This window comes from Phalangium opilio, unplaced genomic scaffold (assembly GCF_054372755.1).
Source record: "Phalangium opilio isolate 3A_F unplaced genomic scaffold, DU_Popi_V2 ptg000002l_1, whole genome shotgun sequence".
Taxonomy (NCBI): Eukaryota; Metazoa; Arthropoda; class Arachnida; order Opiliones; family Phalangiidae; genus Phalangium; species Phalangium opilio.
Window position 1 is genome coordinate 13,742,883 of NW_028324144.1, and position 18,358 is coordinate 13,761,240.

Sequence of the window (18,358 nt, forward strand, 5' to 3'; positions counted from 1 at the left end):
AGACTGACAACAGAGCTACTTCTAAAGTAAAATCGTCCCCCGAAGAAATACAGGTGTGAAAAACGGAAAATTTCCCGGGATTTCTTAAGAGCGCGTATGTAACAGTAAACACCTTTTCAAAAGCGCTTTTGCCCAAACGCGCTTTTACTCCGGCTTTCAAGCTTCCATATAACCAGGCTCAGAAGAGAGCAAAAATATATCTGTATTCTGAGACATGAATTTATTCACGGATCGACATGAATACTCCCAATGGCCAACAATATTCAAACTCAGATAGGTGTAGTTTTGAGAAGAACTGTATGGTACACTAGTGAATCATTCATGACAGACAATGGAGAAATTCATGTTGACAACCGATTTTCAAGAAACTTTCGACTTTTTGTTGATACAGGCATGCCTTTTTAAAAAGTCCCCTATACAAAATATGTAGCCGGGGAGGAAAGCACAGCAAAGACCGAAGGTGGAAAAATGGATGGACCCTAAATACTACACTGGCACAAAGAACTAGGCAGAAAATGCTGGCGCTATCTGTCGGATACTTGTTAACCCTTGTTCGTAGGGGTTACATTAAATTAGGAAATAAACGAATTAAAGCAGCTCGCTCTACGTTCCACGAAAAAAGAAATTTTGGTCGTTCCCCATTATTCGTCTAAAAATATTTAAATTCTAGCTTTATTTATACAATTTACCATGTATTACTCTATATAAACCATTAGTAGATTAGATTTTTGGAGCAACGCCTCTAAAACCATTTTGAGTTGTTTCTCAAACCATTTACGGTTTCTTTTGAATTTGTAAACTCTAAATAAACCAATTTCAAACCAACTCTCAAATGGTTTCATTTGAAACTATCTATAGACCATTTACTAGATAGTACTTTATATAAACCATTAATGGTTTTGAAAACAATATGAGAACCATTAATGGTTTCGATTTCTTGAGAAACCCTTCATAAACCATTTTGGGTTGTTTCAGAAACCATCTACGGTTTCTTTCGTCTTATAAACCCTAAATGTGTCGATTTCAAACCTCTGTTTAAATGGTTTAATTTGAAACCTTCGTTAAACCATTAAGTAGGTAGTACTCTATATAAACCATTATTGGTTTTGGAAATGAAATATCAAAACCATTCATGGTTCAGACTTTTGGAGAAACCCTTCTTAGACCAAGTTTGGTCGTTTTCTAAACCATGTACGGTTTCTTTGAATTTTCAAAACCATAAACACACCATTTTCAAACCATTATTTTTTACAGTGTACTAGTAAAAAGAACAAACTTTGAAGAATGTCACAATCTGGAAAATGAGGACCAGTTTATCAAGGCTAACGATAGTGAGATTCACGCTAGAGAGGACAATCAGTTAATGATGACACAATAACTTTTTTTTTTAATTAAAAGATTTAATGAATCTAGTTGAAAAGTGTACATAACGATTGAATAAAGAGTTTAAAAATTTACCACAGAGACACATTACATTGCAATCACAACCCAATATCTCCCAATAACGTCTTTATAAATCCCAGATAATTGTCTTCCTTTAACCACGAAATTGTTGTTGCCAAGAAGTAAATACCTTTAAGATATATTTAAAAAGACCAGCTTTGTTAATATTATTTGAAATGGGAATTCCGAGGGTATCAGTGTATTGGGGTAGCTCATTGATACTGATTTATCGATGCTGCCATCGTTTACCAAGCATATGGTTGATGATCTAGTCTCCCAGCATGATAGTATCATCTCAACGCTTTCATAAAACGAATTGATACGATTTATTTTACTTTTCGTCAACACAAAAACCACTAAAACATTTACAACGAAATTAATAGAGACACTCTAAGGAAAAACCTACCTTACCAATTTACTAAGTAGTTAAGCCTTTCACAAGGGCAGTAGCCCTAACTTGAAAAGAGATGATTTTGCTTTATAATAAATTATATATTTCTCTCTCTCTTTAAGGAGAAAAACTATTAAAGTTGCTTACCATTTATTATCTTTTATCTTGAACATTAATAATTTAATTTACTTGAAAAAGTAAATAATAATGCCCTACCGTATAATTAAACTGTATTTTTTTTACTCTCGGCGTTTTTCGTTCGTGACGCTGGTGCGCATGACTTAAATAAGTTAACCAATCATATTCCAGCATTAAATTAAAAAAATATATTTTAGTTACCGCCGCCGCCGCAGAGTGTCGCATGGCCTTTTTTTCCCCATAATGACGTAATATACATAAATGCTGTGACGTCAGCAACAATCGGCCTCAATTGCGGGAATTCAACAGTGACTCTATGTATCTCTATGGCTCTACGTCTATACCTTGCCCTAATATTGTAGCAGTCGATGGGGTCATGAGGCTGAACTTGTTTATTTTACGGTGCTTAAAGCGCCACCAAGCGGGAAAACACGGCGAACTAAATTAGTCAAAAAAATATTCTCGCTTCGCTACATGCATGGGCATAGATATCTCGGAGGCTCCGGAATTAGCAACTTCAAGAAGTTTTGTTTTACTCAAAAAACAACGATGTTAAAATCTCATAATTACTTTTTTGTTCATACAATATAACCAATATATTCCATAAAATGTGAATAGCCCTAAAAAATTACGTTAATTTAAAGGTGACACCTTTCTCTTCCATAAAAGTTTTATAATTGGCCCCTAAAATGTCATCGATAATTTATGGAAGACCCCGGTCGCAACGGTCATTAAAGCGCCACCTCGTACAATCAAAGGGTAAAAATATTTCCTGTATGAAACTGGATATTTCCCCACGTAAAAATCGACATGCATGGGCCTAGATATCTCGGAGACTCCGCTAATTCACAGTTTTCATATACCATTACAGGATTTTTTACCCCTTCAAAACCTTTCATTTTTTTAACCTTAACATTTTTATCCTTTACTTCTTTGGAATGATTGCTTAATAAAGGTCTTCGGAAACTTTCAAAAACATTTTTTAACTATCCGCGACCTCGGCTTCACTGCTCTACGTCCACACCTTGCCCTAATATTGTAGCAGCCGATGGGGTCATGAGGCTGAACTTGTTTATTTTACGGTGCTGAAAGCGCCACCAAGCGAGAAAACACGGCGAACTAAATTTGTTAAAAAAATATTCTCGCTTCGCTACATCTATGCATTCCTGATCTGACCAAATTATTAAACACGTTTTTTTACATTTGGCCAAGACATTTTGTTTGACATATAATTTTATTCCTTTATTGTAAGCCCACCCTTGATATATATACAATGCAATTTAGCGGTAACACCTTTGGAAAAACGTGGAGTGAAGAGATTTGTGCCTTCAGTTTGGATTTTTGGAACGATGACACTGACCTGGGCGTGGTCGGCCAATTTGACTCGCACACTTTTGACTGTTCATTCATCAAAAATTAACACTATTGAAGATTTGATATCAATGCCTAACGTTTTCACTACGATGAAATCGAATTGTAAAATTGTCCTGTTAATGAGTGTAAGTTAAGTCTATTGGTTGAATAGCTTTGTTTTGCATAAACACAGACAAGACCCAGGGATGAAGCTGATAATTATTATCGACTCTTTATCTGTAACAGGGATAGATTTAATTTTAGAAGTAGGAATGGAGAACAGAGTAATCTGGGCCCGCGTTAAAGTCCTGGACCCCCTTCCACGGGACGAAGGGGTATGAAAGAAGAGGCGGGGTCATTATTGCGACAGAGGTAAAAAGGAATTACGTATTTTTAGTCGTCCTCGTCAGCAACGCCATCAAACCTAGTTTCAGTGAGCCAATAAGATAATTTAAACGTTTCGTTACGTGTTGGAGGGAGGGCCTCTATACTGGGCTATGAGTCGGACTGAAGTTCTCCATTCCTACTTCTAAAATTAAATCTTTCCCTGGTTTCAAAAACTTTAAAAAAAACGATAAGAGTGAAGCTTATCGTTTTTCTAAAGCGATATGTAGTGAAATGTTTACTTGATGCTTGACAGAGCAGTTCAAAATAGATCAACTGAAAATTTGTAAAGCGATGGGTAACGAGGTTCTATTAAACCAGAATCCCACAATATATTTTTAAAATATTGAAATTTAAAACATTTATTGTACTTCATTAGGGATAATCCAGAGGTTCTTTGTTAATAAGAAAATGTTTTTCCAATTGGTCGAGCACCAGCAATTTCTTTTAAAGCACGCGGAAAGTTCGATTTCCTAAAAGGGAAAGTGGTCTAAGTCGCTCTTTATTTTTACCCAGTAAACGGATTAACTCATGGTATAGCTAGGAATCGAAGGCTTAAAAAGGATTCGATTACATGACAGGTGTTTACCGGCATCATTATCTCTGCAGAAGTAATTATTGGTCCTCATTTTAAATTTAGAAAAACGATTCAGCGTATTCAGCTTTGTCGAAACAAGGAGTGGAAACATTTCAATTCCTTAAAGATCCGAATGTTATGAAACGACTGGCGTATGGCAGAGCGGTTTTTATTGAACAAACGCAAATGTTGTGGGAATCGGGTGTAGGACATTTGTTTCAGCTAAAGAAAGAACTGGATGATCAAAAACGACGGATTTATGTGGGAAAGAAAACCTACGAACCTACATTCTTCCAAATATTTTTTAACCAAAATATTCCTCGAAAAATCTTGGAAAATATCGACTTCACGTAAGTGTACTGAAGCAATCGCGATCCTTTTCGGAAAACGCCACTCTTTCCAAATATAGGAATAATGAGATTTTGTTGAGACATTACTTCATAGAAGAGCTATAAGTTCAGAATTATTTAATTCTAACTTTGTTAATTTTAAATAGGAAACTTAATGGAAATAGCAATTTCTTATTTAAAATTTACAAAGCTGGAATTAAACAAGATGGTCCAAGGGCTGGGCCTTAATAATAGTCACGTCGTTATCTATTTAATTAGCAACAAAATAAAAAGAAAAGAAATATAAAGACACAAATTCAGAAGTATCCGACTCCCCCCCCCCAAAAAAAAACAGAAGTATCCGACCCCACAAATAAATGGGGCCCTCCCTCATTCCCGACCCTTTAGAGACAAATTAAAGGAAGAAAACTCGCTCTTCCTGACATACCCTCGTGTTACAGTGGTAGAGTGTCTGGCTTCTGCGCGAGCGACCCGGGTTCGAATCCCGGCTGCATCCAAGAAAAATTTTCAATTAAAATTAAATCTCTAACCGAGCTCAGTTCCACCTATGGGTGGGTTGATATCCTATAGAGTTCGTTTTAAGCTGAAAACTGGCGATAACGAAAGCGAAAACCCCGGCCACAGCTACTACTTTTACTACCACTACTACGGCTAGTTTGGGGCTCGGGTCAAACTAAGAGCCTCATCGTATACTACGATGTGGCTAAAAACACCTTGGATTCCAAATTTAACACCAGGGGTACCTTCAGTAACTCTCTTTTATGAACGCGCTAACTAAGCGATGTCATAATTTCCCTACGGTACGCTTTTTCGCTTATCCGGTTTTGACGTCATGATGCTCAGCGCTTGCCCGTCGAGAAAAAAAAACCCCATCTAATCGATATGGTTTTTTTGATGGCGTTACGTAGCGCTTGACTTTTGAACTCTTGACAGACGAAAAGTTGGCGCGAGACTTAAAAATTAAACTCCAATAACGCTATTCCTGCTGTAATTGTGTTAGTTGTCTTTACAAAACTACTTCTACTATTCAAATGGACATAATTATCTTTAACAATTTCAATATTTGCAAGCTCGTTAATAAATGTAAAGAGGCATTTGCGCTTTTTACTCTATTTTTCAAGACAGTACTAACTTCAAAATGTCACTGTCGTGTTCAACAACCTTTTACGTCACTGTGACGTCTCGAAGAAAACGGTGATTTCCTTCAGATTTTCGTTACTGAAAGTACCCCAGAATTATTTAACATGGATAAGCTCCTTTTAGCGCTTTACGTTACGGAACATTGTTCCGAAAATTACTTAACGCCCTAACCGGGGGTGGGGGGGGTAGAATCATAAACCTTTCTCAATGCTTGAACTTACTGAGGCTTAAAATTTAATTCAGCCGTAACAGTAATATCATTGCGATAAAAATAACAGAAGGGTGTCATCCTAGGTTAAAATAGTTCAATTCACCGTCTATTTGCTAGTTTTGGCTTGTGCATTTCATTCAAGAGTTACTTATCTTGAATCTTTATGATGCTACTTTTGTAATCGCGCGCTGTCACTAAGTCCAGAAAACACACGACTACGTAGTTTCAGTTAATTCAATATATATTTATTAATGTAGAAACCCGGTTAATTTATATTTACAGTCCGTTAGTTAATATTAATATACATCATAATTCCGTTAGACAATATGTAAACAAGTGAATAAAATTAATTTAATATAACAAAAGTATTAAGTTATCTCGATACCGGTAATCCTCCAACTGCCCAGATTCCCGGGCAACGTTTGATTATATCCCCTCGGGCCTCCGGTGATCGGCCAATCCCGGCTCTCGAGCAGACGACAGGTCCAAGGTACAGTTCTCCGGGAATGGGCGCCATCTGGCGGGGAACCCTGGTAGTAGTTTAGGTGGCTCCTCCTGGTGGTGAACTATAGTAACGGGCTCCCCGTTACATCCTCCCCCTCTGCAAGAAAGAAGCAGCTGCCCCAGGGAACGGGACGCGGCCGTGGAACGCCGCTGGGAGTGTCTGCAAAAGAACTAAGAGGACGGGAAACCCCGGATCCCGGTTCCCCCACAAAAACACAAGAGACCCCGGAAACGTGAGGTAGAACGTGTATTTAATAGTAAGGGGAAGAGGACCACGTTTTAGTGGGAAAACAAGTATACAACAAATATCAGTTTTACCTACGTACAAAAGTCAAATAAAGAAAGGAACTTAGGCCTCTAAGCCTCAAGCATGAACGCATAATGGTAGCGGCCGCTTCCAGTACCGGTACTTGTTTAACGACCGCAATGGCCTTAATAACATCCAGAGCTAATCCGGGCGCAGGGACAGACATATTCGTCGGTTCATCCCGGTTCGCAGAAAACATAGGGGCCCCAGACTGGGCAATGAGGCGGTGTAAAGGAATATCCCGGATTAGATGGGGAAGACCAGAATGCAACATCATGGGTGATATGGCCACGTAAAGGTTCGGAAAGACCCCCAAGAATTTAGCTGCCAACGCTGGGCCCCCGGAGAAATTCACCATTACGATGATATGATCGGTAATCAATGTGTTTTGCATTTCCGCCATGCAAGCCGTAAAAGCTCCTTGAGAGGGGCGGCCATCTCGACACCGTACTAACACAGGATATCCAAAATGATTGGCTATCTGGAGTTGGTCGCGAAATGTTACTCGCTGAATGGCCGAAGGACAAAGGTCGATAGGTCTAGAGTAGTCGAGGCCGATGGCTCCTACCGCTCGGACTTTTGAGAAGGACAACGCGCGTCTCAACGCTTGTTCCAATCGATTGCCCTCCACATACGCTTTGGCGTACAAGGGGGGAACTCCCACTGTCCCCAAGACACCCTTTAGACTAAGGGTTTTCTTTATGTAAGATTCGTCGAGTTCCTCGGGTGTGGCCCCTAAATGCGTGACACACCCGTTATACCCAGCCGGGAATAGGTTCGGAGACGAAGTGACGTGTTGATTGAACTCGTCCAGGCCCAGGCCTGTTCTTGACAAGTAGCATTTTAGAGAGCAAAAGGCATCCACAAAGGGGATTTTCATCAATTCCGGCTGTAGGGGTACTGTGGGTCCAACCGGTACGGAAACCATGGTACCGAGGGAAACGTTATTGTTAGTCGATGATGTCACCTCGGATGTGGACGGAGTATCAAGTTGGGCAACTGGGTCTAGTGTAATGGTATTTATGGGGCGGGCCTGTTCCGCTTCGGTCAAAATGGGAGGAGTGAGCGATCGAGGACAAACTCGGCCAAGTGCAGTGTGAGTTTTTGGCAAGGTACGGGTCGCTTTCTTCGCCACCTTCAGGGGAACGGAGATGTCCGGATCCTCTTCACTTTGATTTGTGCCTAGAAATTTCCGATACTGGGCATCTCTCACGGTAATGCGACCTCTAGCCATGATTCCCTATACATAAATAAATCAAAAGAGATCCGGGTCCATTTTTTTTTTTTTTTTTTTTTTTAAATCACCACAACGCGTGACGAACTATCTCAAAGGGGGGATACGCAAATGGTTGGGGCTTCATGCTGAAATTACGCATGCCTAATAGGCGGGCTTGGTTGCGATGGGTACCGAGGAAAGCCGCAATTTGTTTGTATGATCGTAACTTCTCCCTAACTGGTTCCGGGGTATAATAATATACGTCTCCAATTCGCCCTCCTGTATCCTTTCTTAAAACTATTTCCCTTCTCCACCCATATCTAAAGGGAGCCATCAACACATTGTCCTCATCCTCCTGGTCTATCTCCGGCACCGGGTCCTTTTGACTACCACGTTTCCGCCTACCCTCACCGGAAGGACCTGCCACCGCTAGGTCTACCCCTTGCTGTTCCTGTTCCTGATCTCGGACTCGGCGTCGGAGGTTATATTCCCGCCGTGGTGTCGGGGTGGGAAGTAAGTCATGTAATACCGAATAGCTATAATTCGGATCGGGTATATCCGGGTCTACATCTAGCGTTGTTGGTGGCCCATCACCGGTCCCTGCAGCCTGGTTTTGACGGGGCCGGAAGTCATAGAGTCTAACGGGTACCGTATCCCAGACATTCCCCTGTCCTTCCCGGGAATCGGCCTCGTCATACGACCTTTCATCTTGCGTGACGACCATCTCAAGTCCCTGTTCCTCATCTGGGTCTACGCCATTCTCCATGTCCGGTGTTACCGGTGGGATTTCTATCTCTGTGGCTTCTTGGGTCTCAAGGACCACAGAGTTCAGCAATAGTTTCAGCTGATTTATATGCCAGGTACCGGCTAAAGCACCTGACTCCAAATCCATGATAACATAGGAAACTGGGGATTTCTTCTCTACTACCCGGTAGGGACCCTCCCAAGCTGGAGCTAACTTAGCCGAGAACTTAGCTGCAGCGTTCGACAAGCTATGTCCTACTTTCCATACTAACTGCCCTACTTCTAGTTCCCCATCGGAATAGTTCCGGTCATAAAAGCGCTTTTGTTTAGCGCTCGCTTGCTCATTCATCTCCTGAGCAAAGTCAATGGACAATTGCCATTCCCGGAGTGGCCCATCCTCATAACCCCTTATTTCTCCTTCTATGTCCTCAGGGACTCCGGCAAATGTACGCTCATCCCAGGGTAACGTAGGCTCATAACCATGATGTAAATAAAAAGGGGATGAACCAGTGGAAGTATGTACGGCACTGTTAATGGCCAACTGAATAAGGGGCAAGCTTTCGTCCCACTTCGTATGGACATTCCCGGCATAAATACTCATTATTTCACCTATAACCCTGTTTGCTCGTTCAGTCATATTTGCCTGGGGATGATATGGAGATGTGAATTTTAATTGGATTTTTAACATTCGGCATAAGCGCTTCCATAACACCGATATGAATTGGGGCCCATTATCCGATAATAAGGCTGTCATCGTCCCATGACGTGAAACATACTGTAGTAAGATCTTACACAGTATAGGGGCGGTAACACTTCGCGCCGGGAAAAGCTCTACATACTTGGTAAAATAATCTACCATTACCACTAAGAATCTATTCTGGGATTTCGATACCGGTAAAGGACCCATAATATCAATCCCAACTAAGTCCCCGGGATGAATTTTATGAGAAGGAATCATTAAACCTGGTTTCTTAGTGTTCCTACTCTTATATCTCTGACAAGTTTCACATCCCCGTACATAGTCTTTAACTAGGGTATACAATTTAGGATGGTAGTATTTACCTTGCACCCGTTTATAAGTTGCGGTACGACCTCTATGACCCGAGAGTGGATGGTCATGGTAGGCTTGACATACACGTGGTACTATCGTGGTTGGAATAACTACCTTTTCCGGTTGAAAACCCTGCGCTATCCGGTATAACATGTCATCTTTTAGTACATATAATTTTGACGCTTTTCCATTTTCTAAGTCCTGTCTAATAGACTGCCAGTACGGATCACTAGCCTGTGCTAACTTAATATCGGCCTTAGTAGCTACGTCTAATGGGAGACCTAACGCCACCGGGTTACACGATACCACATTGACCCGGACTTCTTGGTCCACCGAACCGGGCGACTGATCTATGTCGTCTGTTTCTAAAACCCTTGGACTGACTGTGTCCAAATCTGATACCGGGCATCGCGATAAGGCATCGGCAACCACGTTTTCTCTGCCGGATTTATGCAGGATTTCGAATGGCATAAATTCCTGTAATTCCAATGCCCACCGCATTAGCCGACTTTTCTTGTCCTTTAAGCGTAGTAACCAGCATAACGCCCTATGATCCGATAAAACTGCAAATTCCCTGCCCTCTATATAGTGGCGAAATTTACGAATGGCTTCTACGACAGCTAAAGCTTCCTGTTCTGGGGTACTATATTTTAATTCCGGGGGTCGTAAGAGGCGACTAGTATATGCCAACGGTACTTCTACCTCTCCTTGGATTTGGGTTAACATCCCCCCTATACCGATGCCACTCGCATCCGTGGTGACGATAAACTTCCCATCTGGGGTTGGGGCCTGCAGCATCGCCGCATCCGCGATAGCTTGCTTTAACTCCTGATACGACTTCTCTTCATCGTCACCCCATCGCCATCGCTGGTGTTTTCGTTTTAATTGATTAAGAGAGGCCGTAAGATCCGCGAAGTGGGGAATAAACCGGGAGTGAAACCCACACATTCCCAAGAAGGAAGAAACCTGTTTGATGGTTCGTGGTCTGGGAAACTTCCTGATCGCTTCCACTTTCTCCGGGTCAATCTGTACACCCTGCGCGCTTACAATGTAGCCGAGTACGGCAACCTTAGAAACTCCAAAACTCGATTTTCTTAAATTCAGAGTTAAACCGGCGTGTTTCAGCTGAGAAAACACATACCGAAGAGCTTCCAGGTGTTCCTTCCAGCTAGCATTAGCGATGACAATGTCATCCAGGTATACACCGACCCCAAATCGTCTTGCATACTTCAAAACCTTATTCATTAACCGGGAAAAGGTGGAAGGGGCATTCTTTAACCCGAAGGGCATTACTAGCCATTCAAATTTCCCTTCCCTTGTGACAAATGCCGTTTTCTCAATATCATCCGGGTGCATCTCTACCTGCCAGTAACCGGATTTTAGATCAAGTTTAGTGATATATTTGGGCTTTCCCATAGAATCTATAATATCTTCGATGCGGGGCACCGGATAGGGATCATCTATCGTAACACTATTTAACCGGGTAACATCTATACACATTCGTTTTTCTGTTGTATTTTTCTTACCCACCACTATAGTAGGGGACGCCCACGGACTATCCGAAGGCCTGATTAACCCCTGTTGCAACAAGTCCTTGACCTGAGTGTTTATTTCTTCATTGGCCACCCGGCTATGGTTATATGGTTGGCGATGAATAGGGACAGTTCCTGGTTTTAACTTAATACGGTGTCGCAATAGGTGAGTTCTGCCTGGACGACCGGAAAACAGAGAGGAAAATTCTTGACAGATGCTGATTAAGTCCCCCATTTCCCGTTCCGTCAAGGTACCCATGTTTAATTGGGCCACATCAACTGTCCCGGTGTCAAGTTCTTGGTTTTGAGTAAACCCGGGCGCATGATCTCTCAAATAAATGAGGGGAAGAGTATATCCACAATACCGGAATTCGTTTCGTTCATGGTCGATGCTAGCTCGCAGCTCGTCCAAGAGGTCCATTCCCAGAATAATTGGGAATTCTATATCTTTCAGAACGTGAAAGCGCACCGGTATTGTACCCATTTGTCTCCCCAAATCTATTTCCAAGTCAATATAACCTACAGAAGTCGTAGTTATACCCTTTTTTATACCCTTGACCATCTTTGACTGAGGAACCACCAATGAAATAACGCCCAATTTATATAAGAAGTCCCAGGCAACAATACTGAGATCAGCCCCACTATCCAGAAAAGCTATACAGGGTTTACATGCAATCTGAATTGCTATTCCCTTAAGTCGACTGTTGTTAACCTGATCCCCCGTGACGGAATTAAAATGAATCGGGTCTTGTGGGTTCCGGCGCACATCCTGAGACCCTGTCAGGATGCGTCCTACGCGTTTCCCTGACCTGGTGCCGGACCTTGAGGGGCCACAGGTGGAAGCGCTGGTAAATTTCTCGGGCGAGGAGGAGTACCCGCGGGTCTGGGGCAATCCCGCCGAAGATGGTTAAAGCTACCACATCGATAGCAAGCCTGGGATAGTGGTGGTCTATTTGGGCCACTCGTCTGTCCGGGATTACTGCCCGCGGTCCCAGAAGGACTGGAAAAACGTACCCTTGGGCCAGGACTTGAAGGGTATCCCCCTGTTGCACCCTGGGCATACCTTCGGTCTAAACCACTCTGAATACGGCTAAATTCTTGTTGCACCTGAGTCAGGGTACGACATAAACCTACCGGCAACAGCAAGGAGATCTCTGGTGAAACATTAGTAATTAAAATCTCGACTAATTCATGTTCTGCAATAGGATTCAATAGGGTTTCGTTCAACTGCATGACTCGTCTACGAAATGAATGTAGGTTTTCACCCATATTCTGTTTTAAACTATAGAGGGCGATCCTGATTTCCCTATCTCTGCGGGGGGACAAATATTCTTGGGTAAATTGTTGAAGGAAATATCCCCAATCCCTGGGGTGATTAGCATAGTGGCTAAGATTTTTCCACCAGCTAAGGGCATCTTCCTTTAAGGACAAGGGTATAAATAACTCTATGTCCTGAACTGTAAACCTATGATACCGAATAAATGTTTCCATTTGATATAAATACTCCTTGGGATCCTCCCGTCCCGAAAAACTAGGCAACAGTATGGCTGGTCCCATAACCGGGTTATAACGCGTGCCACTGGCTGGGGTGGCCACTATCTGCACCGGGGTAGTGGGATTCACCGGCGGGGGTGTAGTAGTTCCATCCTCCCGTCCCGATTTGGCGAGGGGTGTAGTAGTTCCAATTACTCGGGGTGGCGTTAGTGGCTGATTGGCCACTGGAACCTGCTGAGCTAGGGGAGCAGGGGGTGAGGGGTTAACCCCCATAGTCCTATAAGTTACCCGAGGTGGTGTTGGAGCCGGATTAACTACCGGAACCTGATGAGCTGGGGTAGCCGGGGGTGAGGGGTTAACACCTATAGTCCTATAAATAACCCGAGGTGGTGTTTGTGGCGGGTTAACCACCGGCATATGCTGAACTATGGCAGCAAGGGGTGAAGTATTGGTTCCGATAACCTTACGCATTGTAAAACGGGATACTTGTGGAGAGCGGTTTACCGGAACATTCTGAGCTGGAGAAGTCGGGGGAGAGGGATTGGTCCCTATCGTCCTATGAGTCACTGGAGGTGGTGTTTGAGGTGGATTGATCACCGGAATATTCTGAATTAAGGCAGCAGGGGGTGAGGGATTGGTCCCCATCGTCCTATGAGTTACAGGAAGTGGTGTTTGGGGTGGATTGACCACCGGAATATGCTGAATTAGAGCAGCAGGGGGTGAGGGATTGGTCCCCATTGTCCTATGAGTGACAGGAGGTGGTGTTCGGGGTGGGTTGACCACCGGAACATACAGAGGTCGAAGAACAGGACCCCTACCCGAACTATTACCAGATGCTAATCTGCGAGGGGATTTCCCCGAAGGATTACGACTTTGTTGCCTATTAGGTAAGGCACCCGGGTTCCTGGGTATTGAGGAGATGGGCCGGTTAATAATTTCCGGCTGATTGAAAGAGACGTGAGGGGGCGCAGAGGCTAAAGCCTGTCTCTGAAATATGGGGGATGAGGTCCTCAATCCTGGGATATTTGACTGACGGGGTGCCCTTAACGGGGATAAAGGGGTAATTCCCCTAGGTGGTTGCCGATGTGGATCACCCGTCCCTAGTTCGTCATAAAAATGACCTACACGGGCCCGAATTCTTTCGGTTTCAATTCTAGCCCAGTTTTGCCAGGCTTTACGCTGTTGAATATCGATGGCATCTACCTCGGAAGGTCGTAAGACACTACCCGACCGGGATAATACACTAGAAGTTGCCCTATGGGGGGGTCCTGAGCCATTAAGGCCCTTATATTCTAAATCACAATCCGTGAGGAACCGGTCCATTAGGTCAAAAGAACCTGGACGTGCTTGCGCCTGACATCCAGCGCAAGGGTTTAATGTTAGGGGTATGGGAGGCCCGGTCTGTTTAATATTGCCAGTTGGCAGCTGAGGATTAATACCGTGACGAGGTGGAGGTATATTAAATCCATGTAACGGGGTATGTCTATCATATCCCACGGTCACACCAATTTCCCGGCATACTAAACATCCCACATATCCCAAAGTCACTATAACCGCAAATGGGATAAAATAAGGGAGAATTAATTGATCCAAAAGAAAGTAAAGCCCCATTTTGGATTCAGAAATATAATACAGCCAATTAAATGAATTTAATAAAACTTAACGGACAAAAGGTCCAAGGCCCAAGTTGGCGGCCCCTGGAAATAGGCTAAACCTAAGCGCAATGACTCAGCCCGTAATAAGAATGACCGAGGCTTAAGGTAAATAGTCAACGGAATCACTGTCCGTTTATACAAACAATCGTCCCTAAGTAAGAATTAAATCCATCGCCTTACCGGAAAATTGTTGCGCAGTTAATAAAGTAATTCAGGAAAATCTTAACAAAACTGATCTTCGTAGTTGGGCAAAAAAAAGATCTTGTGATATGATACAAATCAATCGTACGGCGGTCAGCGTGGAATGGCTTCTAACAGATACAGTAAACTCCGTCACAAGGAGAAATTTAAGCCCCGCCCTATCACGCGGTCCCACGAGAGAGAGAGAGAGACCACTGGGGAAGCCTACACGACTCCTTTGCTCACGCTTACCGGGGCAAACATACGGAGTATACAAAAACCGAGTAAAGAAATACGTAAGATTTGACTTATCGTTCGTAGAATCCTGGTTGGCCGTGCTGGTAGAGTGTTCCCGGCGTCTGCGGAACACCCCCAAAGATCCCCCCAGGCCGGATCAGGGGCTCACTGTAGGGTGTTCCAATCCCACGTTGTGCAGAAGGAACACACTAAGACGCACATCAGTCCACAAGTCCAGTAGTATATCAATAAGTTCACTCGGTGAAAAGACGTCCGTATAAAACGCAAGTCCGTATTAAACACAAAATCCGGGAGATAAAGGCGCGAAATTCAAAAAGTTATGTCCTCACTCGGGGCACCAATTGTAATCGCGCGCTGTCACTAAGTCCAGAAAACACACGACTACGTAGTTTCAGTTAATTCAATATATATTTATTAATGTAGAAACCCGGTTAATTTATATTTACAGTCCGTTAGTTAATATTAATATACATCATAATTCCGTTAGACAATATGTAAACAAGTGAATAAAATTAATTTAATATAACAAAAGTATTAAGTTATCTCGATACCGGTAATCCTCCAACTGCCCAGATTCCCGGGCAACGTTTGATTATATCCCCTCGGGCCTCCGGTGATCGGCCAATCCCGGCTCTCGAGCAGACGACAGGTCCAAGGTACAGTTCTCCGGGAATGGGCGCCATCTGGCGGGGAACCCTGGTAGTAGTTTAGGTGGCTCCTCCTGGTGGTGAACTATAGTAACGGGCTCCCCGTTACATCCTCCCCCTCTGCAAGAAAGAAGCAGCTGCCCCAGGGAACGGGACGCGGCCGTGGAACGCCGCTGGGAGTGTCTGCAAAAGAACTAAGAGGACGGGAAACCCCGGATCCCGGTTCCCCCACAAAAACACAAGAGACCCCGGAAACGTGAGGTAGAACGTGTATTTAATAGTAAGGGGAAGAGGACCACGTTTTAGTGGGAAAACAAGTATACAACAAATATCAGTTTTACCTACGTACAAAAGTCAAATAAAGAAAGGAACTTAGGCCTCTAAGCCTCAAGCATGAACGCATAATGGTAGCGGCCGCTTCCAGTACCGGTACTTGTTTAACGACCGCAATGGCCTTAATAACATCCAGAGCTAATCCGGGCGCAGGGACAGACATATTCGTCGGTTCATCCCGGTTCGCAGAAAACATAGGGGCCCCAGACTGGGCAATGAGGCGGTGTAAAGGAATATCCCGGATTAGATGGGGAAGACCAGAATGCAACATCATGGGTGATATGGCCACGTAAAGGTTCGGAAAGACCCCCAAGAATTTAGCTGCCAACGCTGGGCCCCCGGAGAAATTCACCATTACGATGATATGATCGGTAATCAATGTGTTTTGCATTTCCGCCATGCAAGCCGTAAAAGCTCCTTGAGAGGGGCGGCCATCTCGACACCGTACTAACACAGGATATCCAAAATGATTGGCTATCTGGAGTTGGTCGCGAAATGTTACTCGCTGAATGGCCGAAGGACAAAGGTCGATAGGTCTAGAGTAGTCGAGGCCGATGGCTCCTACCGCTCGGACTTTTGAGAAGGACAACGCGCGTCTCAACGCTTGTTCCAATCGATTGCCCTCCACATACGCTTTGGCGTACAAGGGGGGAACTCCCACTGTCCCCAAGACACCCTTTAGACTAAGGGTTTTCTTTATGTAAGATTCGTCGAGTTCCTCGGGTGTGGCCCCTAAATGCGTGACACACCCGTTATACCCAGCCGGGAATAGGTTCGGAGACGAAGTGACGTGTTGATTGAACTCGTCCAGGCCCAGGCCTGTTCTTGACAAGTAGCATTTTAGAGAGCAAAAGGCATCCACAAAGGGGATTTTCATCAATTCCGGCTGTAGGGGTACTGTGGGTCCAACCGGTACGGAAACCATGGTACCGAGGGAAACGTTATTGTTAGTCGATGATGTCACCTCGGATGTGGACGGAGTATCAAGTTGGGCAACTGGGTCTAGTGTAATGGTATTTATGGGGCGGGCCTGTTCCGCTTCGGTCAAAATGGGAGGAGTGAGCGATCGAGGACAAACTCGGCCAAGTGCAGTGTGAGTTTTTGGCAAGGTACGGGTCGCTTTCTTCGCCACCTTCAGGGGAACGGAGATGTCCGGATCCTCTTCACTTTGATTTGTGCCTAGAAATTTCCGATACTGGGCATCTCTCACGGTAATGCCACCTCTAGCCATGATTCCCTATACATAAATAAATCAAAAGAGATCCGGGTCCATTTTTTTTTTCTTTTTTTTTTTTTTAAATCACCACAACGCGTGACGAACTATCTCAAAGGGGGGATACGCAAATGGTTGGGGCTTCATGCTGAAATTACGCATGCCTAATAGGCGGGCTTGGTTGCGATGGGTACCGAGGAAAGCCGCAATTTGTTTGTATGATCGTAACTTCTCCCTAACTGGTTCCGGGGTATAATAATATACGTCTCCAATTCGCCCTCCTGTATCCTTTCTTAAAACTATTTCCCTTCTCCACCCATATCTAAAGGGAGCCATCAACACATTGTCCTCATCCTCCTGGTCTATCTCCGGCACCGGGTCCTTTTGACTACCACGTTTCCGCCTACCCTCACCAGAAGGACCTGCCACCGCTAGGTCTACCCCTTGCTGTTCCTGTTCCTGATCTCGGACTCGGCGTCGGAGGTTATATTCCCGCCGTGGTGTCGGGGTGGGAAGTAAGTCATGTAATACCGAATAGCTATAATTCGGATCGGGTATATCCGGGTCTACATCTAGCGTTGTTGGTGGCCCATCACCGGTCCCTGCAGCCTGGTTTTGACGGGGCCGGAAGTCATAGAGTCTAACGGGTACCGTATCCCAGACATTCCCCTGTCCTTCCCGGGAATCGGCCTCGTCATACGACCTTTCATCTTGCGTGACGACCATCTCAAGTCCCTGTTCCTCATCTGGGTCTACGCCATTCTCCATGTCCGGTGTTACCGGTGGGATTTCTATCTCTGTGGCTTCTTGGGTCTCAAGGACCACAGAGTTCAGCAATAGTTTCAGCTGATTTATATGCCAGGTACCGGCTAAAGCACCTGACTCCAAATCCATGATAACATAGGAAACTGGGGATTTCTTCTCTACTACCCGGTAGGGACCCTCCCAAGCTGGAGCTAACTTAGCCGAGAACTTAGCTGCAGCGTTCGACAAGCTATGTCCTACTTTCCATACTAACTGCCCTACTTCTAGTTCCCCATCGGAATAGTTCCGGTCATAAAAGCGCTTTTGTTTAGCGCTCGCTTGCTCATTCATCTCCTGAGCAAAGTCAATGGACAATTGCCATTCCCGGAGTGGCCCATCCTCATAACCCCTTATTTCTCCTTCTATGTCCTCAGGGACTCCGGCAAATGTACGCTCATCCCAGGGTAACGTAGGCTCATAACCATGATGTAAA